Source organism: Callorhinus ursinus, unplaced genomic scaffold (genome assembly GCF_003265705.2).
Source record: "Callorhinus ursinus isolate GAN/ISIS: 27379988/994484 unplaced genomic scaffold, GSC_fseal_2.0 scaffold10, whole genome shotgun sequence".
In the NCBI taxonomy this organism is placed as follows: domain Eukaryota; kingdom Metazoa; phylum Chordata; class Mammalia; order Carnivora; family Otariidae; genus Callorhinus; species Callorhinus ursinus.
Genome location: NW_027397072.1, coordinates 68,954,402 through 68,970,140, shown reverse-complemented (window position 1 = coordinate 68,970,140; position 15,739 = coordinate 68,954,402). Strand labels below are relative to the sequence as shown.

Genomic DNA, 15,739 nt, shown 5'->3' with positions numbered 1-15,739 from the left:
AACTTGTGAAAGAAACACACATATATATACATTTAAAATGTGTCTTGACTTTTTTTTCATATGCCAAATCCCAAATTTTTATTCATTCAATTATTGTGAAAAACATAGTGAGTATGCAACAGTTAGGAGTTCGGAAATAATTTTTTCAGGCTAGCAACAAATTTTGTTTGGATTTCAGTTGATTATCAAAAAGAAGAAAGAAAGACAAAATAAGCAACATTAGTGATTAGAGCTTTGGGAAATTGAACATTTAAGAAAAAAAGGTGATTACTTATACTCCAGATTTTGGCTTCTGTTTTCAACTTTGATTTCATTTTGATAGGCAAGTTTCTATCTTGTCTCAGACTCAGCATTTGGATGAGAATGCAGGCATTACTTGGCAGGGCAAATGTTGCTGTAGACAGGAAAATAAATAATTATCATAAAAGTATGTGATTCAATATACAATAGAAAAATAGTTTGGTAGGCAGACTATTAAGATTATCCCCCATGGCATTCACCTTTTTGTAAGCCTGTCTCTTGAATGTACACAAAAACTTAGAGTATGCTATCACCACCACGATTAGATGGGGAGGGGATTTTTCAGATGTAATTAATGTAGCAGATCATCGGACTTTGAGGAAAGAAAAAGGGGATGAGGATGTATCATGAATAATAGATTGGGTCGGATTTAATCAGTCTTTTAAAAGCAGAGATTTTGTTTGTTTCTTTGTTTCTTCTCTTCCCATTTAGTCTAGAGGAAGAAAACAGTCATACTGCAGACTATATAGCGATGTGGCAACTAGAAGCTGAGAGAAGTCTCCAGTAAGTTAACAAGAAAGCAAAGATCTCAGTTATATAATCATAAGGAACTAAACTTGGCAGGTGCCTGGTTGGCTAAGTGGGTAGAGTGCATGACTCTTGATCTTGGAGGTGTGAGTTTGAGCCCCATGTTGGGTATGGAGATCACTAAAAGAATAAATAAACTTAAAAAAAAAAAAAAACAAGAAGGAACTGAATTTAGCTAACAACTTTAAATGAATTTGTATAATGACCTCAGCCCCGAGATGAAAACTGTGACCCCAGCTAACTTCTTGATTACAGCCTTGTGAGATCTGAAGGAAGAACCCAGCTAAGCAGACTCTAGACTCCTGACTATAGAAATTATGAGATAATAATTTAATGTTGTTTTAAGTTCCTAAGTTTATGGTAATTGTTACACATCAATTGAAAACTAATATAAGGAGCACAATCCGTTTTATTTATTTTTTTAAATCTTTTTCCCCACAAGCAAGCAGAATATGTCAATTTTAAGAAATAGTGGCTGCTACCCTCAAGGAACTTACAGTTTAATTTAAAAAAAGTTTTTTTTTAAATAATCAGGATTACACAAAGCCTTGCAGATTAACTTGATGAAGTCCTCCTTAACCACCTACATGATTAAACTGAATTGAACATTGAAAAGTTTAAGTATTTTATAGGAGAAGACAGTCCTCTGATATTATAGACAAATACAGAAATAAGAAATTAGTCCATCATTCTATCTTTCACTCCTTCTTCCCAAATGTCACACATTCTCAAAACCTGAATTCAGGATAATTATGACTGGTGATGAATATGATGTTAACTATTCATCTTGGTCTATGACTAGGCTGCTGAGTATTGAGTTTTTAAACTTTGGATTATTCTTAAGGGGGGGTGGGGGTTAGGGGTATAGCCGTACCTTAAAATATCACATGAGAACTCCCAGAAGGCCCACCCACAAGAAAAGGCCAACTTTTTCACTACTACTCAGCAAAAGGAAACCCACTTTCAACTCATTCATTCTCCTGCAAGCTGTTACATTAACTAGAGAATTATCTGTCAAAGAATTGGTTCCCCCAGTATATGCCATTAATAGTAGTAGGAGTTTAATCATTGCTTCGTCATGTTAATTAGTACTGTTGAACATTCTTGAGGCCGTATTTTGCTGTCCCATCAGGCTATCTCAGATTTATTGCACATTTAATACAAAACATGGGACATACCATATACAGGCAGATCTTTTTTTTTTTCTTTCATCTATTCATAATGTCTGACAGAAGTGGTTAAAGAAGTAAAAGGAAGGGGTGCATGGGTGGCCCAATCGGTTAAGCATCTGACTTCAGCTCAAGTTGTGATCTTAGGGTCCTAGGATGGAGCCCTGAGTTGGGCTCCCCACTCAGCAGGGAGTTTACTTGTCCCTCTCCCTCTTCCTCTGCCCCTGCCCCTGCTCATGCTCTCTCTGTCTTTCAAAATAAATAAATAAATAGATACTTTTTAAAAAGTAAAAGGAAAATTATATGGGGTTGTCATGTCCATAAGGGCCCTAATTTGAGTGAAACAGCACTCCCCCTCCCCTTTGTAATGAACTTTAAAGTAGATGGTTCACCTATGGAAAAGAGCAATACACAATTTTCTTATCAGATTCCATTTACCAGGGCTCAAGACTTGGCTAGTGAAAAGAATGTGGTCTGGATTTCAGGACACATGAGCTAGTCTCATTGGGAGCCCTGGAGAGAAAAAACACCAGGGGCACATCACAGAGGAGGTGATATTTGAATTTATTCCTGAAAGCTAAATAGAAATATGGATGAGAGAGATGGGGAAATCTGTGTATGTCTAGATAAAGAAAAAATATCCAAGCTTTAGGAGATTTGAAAGAGTTAATCACACTCCTGAACGTGGGGAAATGCAAGTAGTTGACTATGGCTAGAACAAAAATTTTTTTTTCGCCCTGGGATAATAGTAAGGTATGATGCAAAAGACATGTAGGAAAGGCATAGTTTGTGCAAATCTGTCATTTGTGATTTATATGTATCAGTGACCATCAGATGTTCTAGATAGTAATTCAGTAGGAGCTGATTTGTATGTAAAAGCAGAATCTCTCCTTGTGGGGAGGTGAAGGAACAGTAAGGAAAGAGAATTCTAAGTATTGGTACCAAGAATCAAAGTGGAAAGATACTTTTTAATGGAATGTAGTAATAGCCACACTAATTGCTCACACCTGAAATTATGATACAGAACATGGAAAAAGATGAACTATCCATGTATGGTATTAGTAGACTCAGTACCAGTGGCACTGGTAGAATAGAATATCATAATCTATATTAACAGCCGCTAGAAAAATTATCACAACATAGAGGAAGAGAAACGTGCTTATTAAATTACAGATTTCTGCTTCACAAATCAGCCTTAGTGAATTAGAATTTGGGGGGATAATTTCAGGAAATCTTATTTTTCACTGTCACCTCAAATGATTTTTTATAATTGCAAACCATAGCTCTATACTACACATTTTATGAAAGATGGAGAGTGTCATGTCTAACAGGTTTACTAGTATTTCCCCAAAGACTAACACATGTTATCTATTCAAACATATTTATTGAGGAAATTGGTGAAATCTGTATCTTCTTATCTAGATTATTTTCAAATTTGCAAAGTTAAGACTGGTAAGAGAAAATAATTTTTTTAAAATTTTTTAAAGATTTTATTTATTTATTTGAGAGAGAGAATGAGATAGAGAGAGAGCATGAGAGGGGGGAGGGTCCGAGGGAGAAGCAGACTCCCTGCTGAGCAGGGAGTCCGATGCGGGACTCGATCCCTGGACTCCAGGATCATGACCTGAGCCAAAGGCAGTCGCTTAACCAACTGAGCCACTCAGGCACCCGAGAAAATAATTTTTTAATGATAGGAGTGTTTGATACGTTTCTGAGAAAAATCATTCTTTCATAGGTAGCCATTTCAAAGACCAATCTGGAGATATTAATAAAAAGTGAAAAATGGATATCCTTTGAATTACTCAATCCACTTACAAGAATGAAACCTAAATGAATAAGTATGAAAATATATAAACATAAGGGTGTCCATTGCATTACTGCCTATAATAGAAAAAAAATCAGTAATAACCTAGATTCCCACTAAGTGTATATTTGGGAAATGAATTATGAAGCATTTATACTTTTGAAACTTAGCAGCTCTTATGAGAGAAATAAATGTAGTCTGATGTAGATAGATAATAACAATATCTATTTTGTGAAAATATTAACGGTGTATATATAACATAATACCATGTATAAAGTGCATTTTTAAAATGTATCTGATCTTTATACTCATAGAAAATACGTGGAAGCTTGCAAATAAAGTTGTCAGTAACAATGAGATAGGAAAAAACCTCAGTTTCCCATCCTGTGTTTGTTTGTTTTATTTTTTTACTCTCACATTACTACCACATTCACAACACTTGTGACACCAGATGCGTGGAGTTTTTCTCCCACCGAGTAATTCTCTGACAGTGGCTGAGTGTCCTGTAATTTAACTCAATCTAACACCATCTACCTAAAGATGGTGTCAGATTCCACAGGGTAAGGGATCAGTCCCATGAAATGACCTACTTCAGATGCCAATCACAAGTACTGTGTCCCAGGTTGCCCTTGCCTCCAACTTCTGTTCAACTTGGCTACAAATTGGAGGTTCCCATAATTCCTTCCTCAGGTTCAATTATTTGCTAGAGTGGCTCACAAAACTTAGGGAAACACTTATGTATACCAGTTTATTAAAAGCTTTGTAAAGGATATAGATGAATATCCAAATGAATAAATACATAAGAAGAAGTCTGAGAGATTCCTGAGTGCAGGAGCTTCTGTGTCTGTGGAGTTGGGGTGCATCACCTTCCTAGTGTGATGCATTTACCAACCTGGAAGCTCTCCAAATATTATACACTTGGGATTTTATGGAGGTTTCCTCACTTAACCATAATCAATTATTTACTCCATTTCTAATGCCTCTCCCCTCTGTAGGGAAGTGGGGGGTGGGGCTGAAAATTCCAAGTTTCTAACAATGGCTTGGTCTTTCTGGTGACCAGCTCCCATCCAGAAGCCATCCAGGAGCCCACTCGGAGTTACTTCATTTGAACAAAAGACACTCCTATCACCCAGCAGATTCCAAGGAATTTAGGAGCTCTGTGTCAGGAACCAGGGTCAAACACCAGATATTAAAACATAAGATATGCTTGGCACTCTCTTACCACTTAGGAAATTACAAAGGTTTCAAGGGATTTGTGCTAGAAACTGGGGGCAGAGACCAAGAAATGTATTTTCTATAATCTCAGTTATTTCTGTAAATGTGATTGGTAGGGGGCAAGTAAAGTATATACCTCTTACTCTTTAGAACTATTTAATTTTCCTATTTTCAACCACATACTGCTTATATAATATCAAATTAATACAGATTTTTAGATGATCTAGACCCACATGTACAGGAATTCTAACATTTTATCTTTGATATCTTCTCAGACATGGACAGATAGTTATGATAAAAACAATTCAATATATAACTTAGAGAAAAAAGTTAGGTAAAAAACAGCATTTTCCCCATATGTGAATACATGTTGTAGTATAGAAATAAATGGATAAATATACAAAATATTAATTTTGGGTAATGGGATGTTGGTAATTTTCATTTATGTATATTTTATTCTATGTTGGAATCTATGGAAACAAATTAGGAAAAAGATATTTTCATTTTGTTTTAAATAATTGATTTATGTATGTTTTTAGAATACTCTTGTAAGTCAATCTAACCTGTTTTCATATAAAAAAAGTTCAGCTGCTGATCTATTTTATTTTTTTATTATGTTGTTAATCACCATGCATTACATCATTAGTTTTTGATGTAGTGTTCCATGATTCATTGTTTGCATATAACACCCAGTGCTCCACGCAGAACGTGCCCTCTTTAATACCCATCACCAGGCTAACCCATCCCCCCACCGCCCTCCCCTCTAGAACCCTCAGTTTGTTTCTCAGAGTCCATAGTCTTTTATGGTTCGTCTCCCCCTCCAATTTCCTCCCCCTTCATTTTTCCCTTCCTACTATCTTCTTTTTTTTAACATATAATGTATTATTTGTTTCAGAGGTACAGGTCTGTGATTCAACAGTCTTACACAATTCACAACACTCACCATAGCACATACCCTCCCCAATGTCTATCACCCAGCCACCCCATCCCTCCCACCGCCCACCACTCCAGCAACCCTCAGTTTGTTTCCTGAGATTAAGAATTCCTCATATCAGTGAAATCATATGATACATGCTGATCTATTTTAAAACTCTAGTTATGGTTAGATGAATATTAAATTTACATCAATTAACACTTAAGCTATTAATTGAAATCCACTTAAATTTACTTCAGTTATTTTTTAGAAATTGAATACAATTCATATAATTTCTATCCTAAATTTAATGTGTTAACGAAAATGCATAGCATCTTCTATTATTCCTTTGATATTAGGTTAATTATTTGACAATTAGATTTATTCATGTCATAATCATTAAAAGTTAATGTACTTCAATATTCTAAAAGGATTTTGTTTCAAGTCAATGCTGAAACACACAATTGATTCTCTCTGGTTTTTCCATCTTCCAGTGAGTCAAATAGCCAACTAGAGTGGAATCACCCTTAACTGCTATCATCTATCAGTAGTTAACCCACCCAAATTTTCCAAAACTATTGTTAGATTTCTGAATTAAAAGAGAACATCAGTGGCTAATCACTTATTGGTCAAGCAGTCTTCTAATATTTTAGGAGAGGAAGAATCATAAAATATAGGAAACAAAATTAAAAAAATCATGTGTTATTGCCCATGTGACATAATTTTCATAGTGCTAACCCTTAGAATATTAAGTACACCATTAGCAATAGAGAGTAAGTATAGCTCATATTAATTCCAATAAATAAGCATTATTGGACTTATGTATATAGTTATTATATTTCTCTGTCAAAAATACCTATTCACAGACATAGTAAATGTTTTGTCATTTGAATATTTTACAGTAAAGGAAAATATCAGGTCAGTGTTTTAAATCTTCCAAATTATGAGGCTGTCTCCCTGCTTTAAAATCATATCACGAGGGGCGCCTGGGTGGCTCAGTCGTTAAGTGTCTGCCTTCGGCTCAGGTCATGATCCCAGGGTCCTGGGATTGAGCCCTGCCTCAGGCTCCCTGCTCCGTGGGAAGCCTGCTTCTCCCTCTCCCACTCCCTTTGCTTGTGTTCCCTCTCTCACTGTGTCTCTCTCTGTCAAATAAATAAAATCTTAAAAAAAAAGAAACCATATTACGAATCATTTAAATACAGAGATATGCAATTTTCAAGAACAAAGAGAAGACCAATGAAAGATTTTATCCTTTTTTTTTCTGTCTTTCAAGACATCATTTTAACAACCTAAAATTCTTTAATGAAGAATTGTTACTGCGCCACCTAGGTGCCCCGCACCCTAAGATTCTTTAAAAGCCACTATACTCACCTCTGCAAAGAGGCAGAGGCTGGGATCCCACAGTCAAATTCTCAAAGCATGTTTGAGTAAATGCTTCAAAGGGTGGGGCATTCTGGCCTTATTCTGACTACCCCACTGGATATTCACTCATAGTTCTCTTACATCATACAAAGTATATGCAAGAATGACAACTGTCTAACCTCATTTGGTTACCAAGAAATAGATGAATATGTTCTCTCATGGAATCATTAAATATGAGGTCAAGACAATTTTTGGATAAATATAATTTTACAAGCAAAGTTTGAAAACATTTTTTCTTCCCTTTACACAATAGACATAATTTCTCTTTGTGGAAGACAGACATATTTTAGAAAGGTCATTAGGAAAGGAAAAATGGGGGCACCTGGGTGGCTCAGTTGGTTAAGCGACTGCCCTCGGCTCGGGTCATGATCCTGGAGTCCCCGGATCGAGTCCCACATCAGGCTTCCTGCTCAGCGTGGAGTCTGCTTCTCCCTCTGACCCTCTTCCCTCTCGTGCTCTCTATCTCTCATTCTCTCTCTCTCAAATAAATAAATAAAATCTTAAAAAAAAAGGAAAGGAAAAATGGTTTTACTACCATGAATATGTTAAAAAAAACAAACAACTATTCATAATATGGTATCAGGAGGATCTTTCAACACCATAGAGAGTTGACTAAGGATCATCTAATGCTGTTAGATATATAGCATATTTTCTTTATTGATAAAATAAAAAAATACTAAATTAATTCACATTATCTGTAAATATTTCAAATATATTTTGACTGTGCACATGAGCAAAAGGGGACGGACTGAGGCTACGAAGAGGTGTAGCTTTTGCTATCTGCCCTTAGAATGTGATGACTAAGGACAGGACATAGACAATAAAGTCCTATTATATGAATTCAGTTCTCATTTATTATCTGTGTGACCTTGGACAATTTATTTAACCTCCCTATCCCTAAATATCCTTACCTAAAGGGCTATTGGATGACTGTGAAGATTCAGTGAATTAATATATATAGTATACTTCACATAATAACTGGTAGTTAAAAGTACATAGAATGCTTGCTATTCAATTAACCTGTTTAGAAGTCTGAAGAAATATATGAAACGATTAGCAATGAATAATGATAGAATATACTAAGCATCAGTCAAGTGGTATGGATAGGCATTTATATGTGTTCCCAGGGGAATGAAATGGAGCTTCTCATACTATACGCTTACTGTGAATTGCAGAATGGGTGGAATTTCATATAATGCATTTGTTTTCTATTGCTGTGTAACAAATTACCACAATCTTTGTGACTTAAAATATACCCAGTCATTAGTTTCAAAATTCTGTAGGTTAGAAGTCTCTAACCTTAGTTCCCTGTCAGGATATCACAAGACTAAAATCGATTGGCTGGGTTGAGTTCTTGTCTGGGGACCTGGAGAAAATTTCATTTCCCGTAGGATTGAGGACCTCAATGTTATGGGAAAAAGCATGGCCCATGCCCTTGAGAAAACTAGAAGAATACTATAGACATGCATGAAATAATTAGGAACAGTATAGAGTAAAAGCACATGAGAAGCTAAATATGGGCTAATAAGATATAATACTTTATGAATGCTGCGAAGAAGGAGCTGAGCTGGTTAAGATTCACCAGTGAGGGTCCCCAGGGTCTTGGGACCTAAATTGGGATCTTAAAGATGAGTAAGAGATAGCTCAATGATCAAGAATAAGCCAAAAATCCATGTAGAAAGTAGAAAATTAGTGGCACAAAACTAACACGTTACAGGGATGCCCGGGGGGCTGAGTTGGTTAAGCATCTGACTCGATTTTGGCTCAGGTCATGATCTCAGGGTCCTGAGATTGAGCCCCACATCAGACTCTGTACTGGGTGTGGAGCCTGCTTAAGATTTTCTCTCTCTCTGCGCCTCACCCTGCCACACATTCTCTCTCTCTTTCTCTCTCTCTAAAAATAGAAAAAAAATGGGGCACCTGGGTAGATCAGTCAGTTAAGCATCTGCCTTCGACTCAGGTCATGATCACAGGGTCCCAGGATCAAGCCCTGTGTCAGGCTCCTTGCTCATCTGGGGTCTGCTTCTCCCTCTCCCTCTGTTCTTTCTCTCAAGTAAATAAATAAAATCTTAAGAAAAAACAAACAAACAAAACAAAACAAAAAACCTACTAACACATTACAGAGGATAATATAGTCTGTCTTAATATTAAATGTTTAAGTAAGCATTTTTCATGACTGCCGGATCCAAAAAACAGTGATAGGGCAGTGCCAACCTCAATATTAAAATATAATTCACCTGGATGTTTTTGACAACATTAATTTGGTATGTAGTACATATTAATTCTGTTTCTAGAATACCATGAGAAGTCCTTTCAACAGTTGAATAAAAGAAAGACAAATTTCCAAGAACTATAAAATGAATGTAAGAGCTATAACCATTCTTAGAATTTTATTTTTAGTATTCTTGTGAGCTTTCACCCAGACTGCTAGTTTATGTCCTGTAAAATCATATCTTCATGAAAGAATTTATTTTCAGGAAAACAGTTGTGGAAATACAGGTGACATTGTTCTCTTTGTAAAAATGTAGTGAAATAAAATTTATTCTGGGAATATTTGGAGATTATAAGTGTTTATTTGTTTTGGGAAAAAATTCAACAACAAAAAAGTATATATAAGAGTAAAAATTCAAGCAGGCTTTAAATTTCACATAGCATAAGAGACTCTTAATCTCAGGAAATAAACTGAGGGTCTTGCTGGAGTGGAGTGAGGTGGTAGGGATGGGGTGGCTGGGTGATAGACATTGGGGAGGGTATGTGCTATGATGAGCGCTGTGAAGTGTGCAAGACTGTTGAATCACAGATCTGTACTTCTGAAACAAATAATACGTTATGTTCATAAAATAAAAAAAAATTTTGCATAGCAGCATTTCATGGTTAAAAAAATGGCATGTAAACATTATAAAGTCTTTCAGTGGAAAATGATCTAATAAATCTAATAACTGTACAACTGAGTTGTTAAAATTTTAGAAACAAAATTAAAAGTACATGAATTTCAGGGAAAATATACTTTAAATTTTTTTTAAAGTATTGGATGTCAAAATTCTACATACCAAAATATCACTAAAGAAGTCATAACAGTCATTGAATACTTTTATTTATAGATAAGGCTAAAAACTGTGAAGATTAGGAATATAGAAAAAAATAAATGTTAAAAATCTTGATAATGTAGATATTTGAATAGTTGGGAGGGAGAAGGAAGAAATATGAGGGAAATGTAACGATTCTGGTTTCCTCATTACATATAATTGAGGTCTGAAGATATTTCTATGTTAAAAATCTAGCATTAGTACTTTATACACATAAAGATTTAGAAGTAACCAGTAGTATAAATAGAATGTTTTATCTATCTACCTATCTATCCATCCATCCACCTATTCAACTATCTATCATCTATCTGTACAAAAATCTGAACAATGATAGGAAACTTTATTTTATCTATTTTAAACCATAAACAATCAAACAGGTAAAAAAAGTTGAAGGTATGGATTGACTATAAGTAAATTAAATGATAATATATAATCATAATGTAGAGAATGTATCTTCTATTTAAATTTCATGAAATAGTTACAAGAATGCATGGAAAGAAAAAATAAATTAAAAATAAGCATTTTATAGACCATATTACTTGTTGACACTGAAATAAAATAAGAAATTAGCAACAATTACTAAAGGGTGACTTTTTATTAAATTATTTTAATAAAAAAACACACAAATCTGATTCTTTAAGTGATCAGTAGCATAAAAAGGTATAAAGATACAGTAAATTTAAGGAAAAAAGAAATAAAATTATAGCTACAGATGGCATACAATGCAATAGAATAATAGACACACACTTTTCAACAAGTAAACTTGAAAGTTTTGATGAAATTCATGATTTTTCTTAATAAATAGAAACATAAATTCCACAGAGAGTAATGGAAATTAAATTTTTACTTTCCTAAATGTACACCAATCTCAAATGATTTTGTGTGTGAATACTACCAGGTTTAAAAAAAATAATAATTCCTACAGTATTTAAATTATTCCAGAGCATAAAAAAAACAAAAGACTTCCAGTTAATCCATACCAAAATCACATGAAGAAAGGACTTATAATATATGTGTGATTTCTATGTATATGCAACCATTCTTAATAGTTTCAAAATCTCACAATAAACATTAGCTTCTCCTTTTCTAACAACTTGAATTTAATCATCTACAAAATTCTATTGGAGTTCCCTGCAAAATATCTTTTGCTCTTTCCTCTTTGGTTTCCACTTTCTAAATCCAAGTCATACAACTCTGGCCTTACATGATGACCACAGTAATTTTAATAATTGGTGTCTGTGGTTCCAGTCTCTCATACCTCCAATCTTTCCTACACATTCCTTTCTTGAGATAATTTCTTTACCCCTTTCTTACCCTTGTTCAAAAATTTTCTTGTCTCTTCTCCAATTGGCACTTACAGTGTTCCTCTGTTTGTTACAACTTGTCCCTACAGCTTTATTTCTCAGGTCCCATCCAGACAACTCTAAACAAATTGTTCTTTTTACCATTCTCTAAAATATTCTGAGCTCTATGGATTTGTTTAATTTTGTAGTAATACTTAGAGTACTTTATTTCTCCCATTCTGGCTTTCAAACCCTTCTACAGTTAAGATTTTTTTTTAATTTTTATTGTTATGTTAATCACCATATATTACATCATTAGTTTTTGATGCAGTGTTCCATGATTCATTGTTTGTTCATAACACCCAGTGCTCCATGCAGAACGTGCCCTCCTCAATACCCATCACCAGGCTAACCCATCCCCCTACCCTCCTCCCCTCTAGAACCCTCAGTTTGTTTTTCAGAGTCCATCATCTCTCATGGTTCGTCTCCCCCTCTGACTTACTCCCCTTCATTCTTCCTCTCCTGTTATCTTCTTTTTTCTTTTTTCTTAAAATATGTTGCGTTATTTGTTTCAGAAGTACAGATCTGTGATTCAACCGTCTTGCACAATTCACAGCGCTCACCATAGCACATACCCTCCCCAATGTCTATCACCCAGCCGCCCCATCCCTCCCACCCCCAACCACTCCAGTAACACTCAGTTTGTTAAGATTTAACTTAAAATCCTGTAATCTATGAGAAAGTTCCCCTACCCCCTCAGTTGTATTGTTTATCTCTTCCATTTACACACAAACTTCTTTCTATATTACAGTATGTTTTTATTCCTCTTATATCAAAGTTGTTTTAACATGAAGCTCCTCCCTTACACTGGGAAGTCCTGAGAAGAAGTGATCATGTCTTAATTATTTCCACAGATTTCACAGCAAAATGATTGCACAGAAAAGTGATTAAGGAATGAAAGTATCTATGCTTACCCTAAATCAGTCTATAATATTTATCCTTAAAGCTGATAGTTTTAGCATTAGTAGAACTAATGCTAGTAAAAGATGGGTTATTAAGAGGAAGGTAGAATGTAAGATGCCTCAGGGTTTTCTCTTAACATCCATGTTTATCTTGTTAACCCTAAATGTTTTCAAGTGTGTTTGAGGAATGTGATATTGTAATTTTTTAATTAGACATTTTTACTTAAAGTTCACCTACCATTTTCTCCATAGTCAGTGTTAGCCGATTATTTCATTTTATTATATGGTGTTTTCTACATAATACTAGGATACATTCATGTATATTTATTTTACTGAGTTCACTATCAGTTTGTTTAGCCATTATGATCCATATGACTCATTTATTCAGCAAATATTTACAGGGCAACTACTAAATGGCAGAGACACTGTGTTCTATTATCCAGAATACTTGAAAAGGCATATTTGGTGCTGGGTGGAAAAATAAGGTTAGTTTACTACTTATCCAAGTAGGATGATATTTGGATGCCAAAAAACCAAAAGCCACAGTAATTTAAACAAGTTATTTATTTCCCTTTATGTGAATGAAGTCCAGAAGTAAATGGTTCAAGGCTGGAGTGGCCCTCTATGGTTTAAGGTTATCTTGTTGCTGTACCTTCTTTTTTTTTTTTAAAGATTTTATTCATTTATTTGAGAGAGAGAGAAAGGGAAGCAGGAGCTAGGGGAGGGACAGAGGGAGAAGGAAAAGCAAGCTCCCCACTGAGCAGGGAGCCCGATGCGGGGCTCAATCCCAGGACCCCAGGATCACGACCTGAGCCTAAGGCAGACACTTAACCAATTGAGCCACCCAGGTGCCCCATTGCTGTACCTTCTTTAGCACTTATATGTCAGACTAAGTCCAATCTGGAGAGAGAAATCACATAGGAAGCAAAACAGGGAAAGATGAATATAGTAAATTATTAATTGTAAAAGTTTTGGAATTAAAACATGTGGGCTAGTAAGACATTAAGATGGCTCTAAAGAATATTGAATAGTAGATGTGAAATATGTTTAATAGCAGATATGATATGACATATAATATGGTATGATATGTTATAGCCACTGTTCTAGGGCTGAGATAAAGCATTAAAAGAATTCCCCTCATCTACCTGCCCCCAATGAGGGATATAATCTGGATTTTGTTGGAGAGAGCAAAAACATAGCTCAGAATGGAGAGGAAGTTGCTGTGAGGCAACACTGGCAGAACATGTTGAAAATACGTTTTCTGTAAAAAAAAAAAAAAAAAAAAAGAAAATACGTTTTCTGTAACTTGCCAGAAATCGACACTCTAGGTTTCTGGGGAGGTGTCTCATCAAAGGCTCTCAGCTACAAAACTCTGAAGGAGGTTCCCAGGTAATTGTATGGCCACTGGGTGGTGCAAGATGCTGGATACTATATCTGGAGAAGCTGCAAACACTGCAAGGAGACTGAGCCTGGAGTTGTTGCTCATATTGGAGGATCTCAGTGCTAAGCAAACCATGCTCTACAGGAACCTGCATGGGAGACCTCAAAAAGGACTCCGGAACAAGATCAAACTCTTTCTTTCTGCAGTGTACTAACTTTCTTTCTCCAGCACTGTACTAACTAAGCTTAAGAAAAAAGGAAAAATATTTAAAAGGAACTGATCTAATTTTATAGAGCAGGCAAAAAGGGTGGATTTGGAGCTAAGAGGCATTAAACTGGAAACCAGCACACCCTGCGATCCAAAGTTGCAACTAGAGGAGGTATCACAATTCCAGATTTCAAGATATACTACAAAGTTGTAGTAATCAAAACAATATGGTACTGGTATAAAAATAGACACACAGATCAATAGAACAGGACAGAGAGCCCAGAAATGAACCCACATTTACGTGATCAATTAATCTATGACAAAGGAGGCAAGAATATACAATGGGGAAAATGCAGTCTCTTCAATAAGTGGTGCTGAGAAAATTGGGTGATACATGCAAAAGATTTAAACTGGACCATTTTCTAACACCATGCTCAAAAATAAACTCCAAATAGGTTAAAGATTTAAATGTGAAACCTGAAACCACAAAAATCCTAGAAGAGAACACAGGCAATTATTTCTCTAACATTGGCCATAGCAACATTTTTCTAGATATGACTTCTGAAACAAAGGAAACAAAAGCAAAACTAAACAACTGGCACTACATCAAAATATAAAGCTTTTGCGCAGTGAAGGAAACTATCAACAAAATGGAAAGGCAATTTACTGAATGGGAAAAGATATTTGCAATGATATATCTGATAAAGGATTAATATCCAAAATATGTAACAAACATGTACAGCTCAACACCAAAAAAATTAAAAAAGACAATCTGATTAAAAAATGTGCAGAGCATCTGAATAGACATTTTTCCAAAGAAGACTGATAAAGATGATAAATAAACACATGAAAAAAAATGCTCAACATCATTAATCATTATGGAAATGCAAATCAAAACCACACTGAAATATTACATTCTTCAGAATGGCTAAACTCAAAAAGACAAGAAATAACAAGTTCTGGTAAGGATGTGGAGAAAAAGGAACCCATGCACACTGTTGATGGAAATGCAAATTGGGTCAGTCAATGTGGACAACAATATAGAGGTTCCTCAAAATATTAAAAATAGAAATATCAGATGATCCAGTAATTCCATTACTGGGTATTTACCTAAAGAAAATGAAAAGACTAATACAAAAATATATATGCACCTCTACCATTATTTGCAATAGCCAAGATATGGAAGCAACCCAATTGAACATTTATAAACAAATAGATAAGGAAGATATATATATACATGATGGAATATCATGCAGCTATTAAAAAGGAGGAGATCATGCCATTTGTGACAAAATGGATGGCCCTAGAAAATCGTTATGTTAAGTGGCTAACTGACATAAATCAGACAGAAAAACGAATACCATAAGGTTTTACCCATATGGGTTATAAAAAAAAAATCCAAATGCAAAGCAGAATTGGACCTATAAATAAAGAGAACAAACTGATGGTTGCCAGAGTCGGGGGAGTGA

The 15,739-nt window shown here is 35.1% G+C and overlaps 1 long non-coding RNA gene across 1 annotated transcript in view; it reads right to left on the bottom strand.

Annotated features, from left to right (window-relative positions):
• Positions 1-244: 244 nt before the first annotated feature.
• LOC112821475 (uncharacterized) overlaps positions 245-15,739 on the bottom strand; it is a 59,170-nt gene continuing 43,675 nt past the window's right edge. Inside the window, exon 3 of the long non-coding RNA XR_003207464.1 lies at positions 245-394. This is a non-coding gene — a long non-coding RNA (uncharacterized lncRNA). The remainder of the gene's footprint in view (positions 395-15,739) is intronic.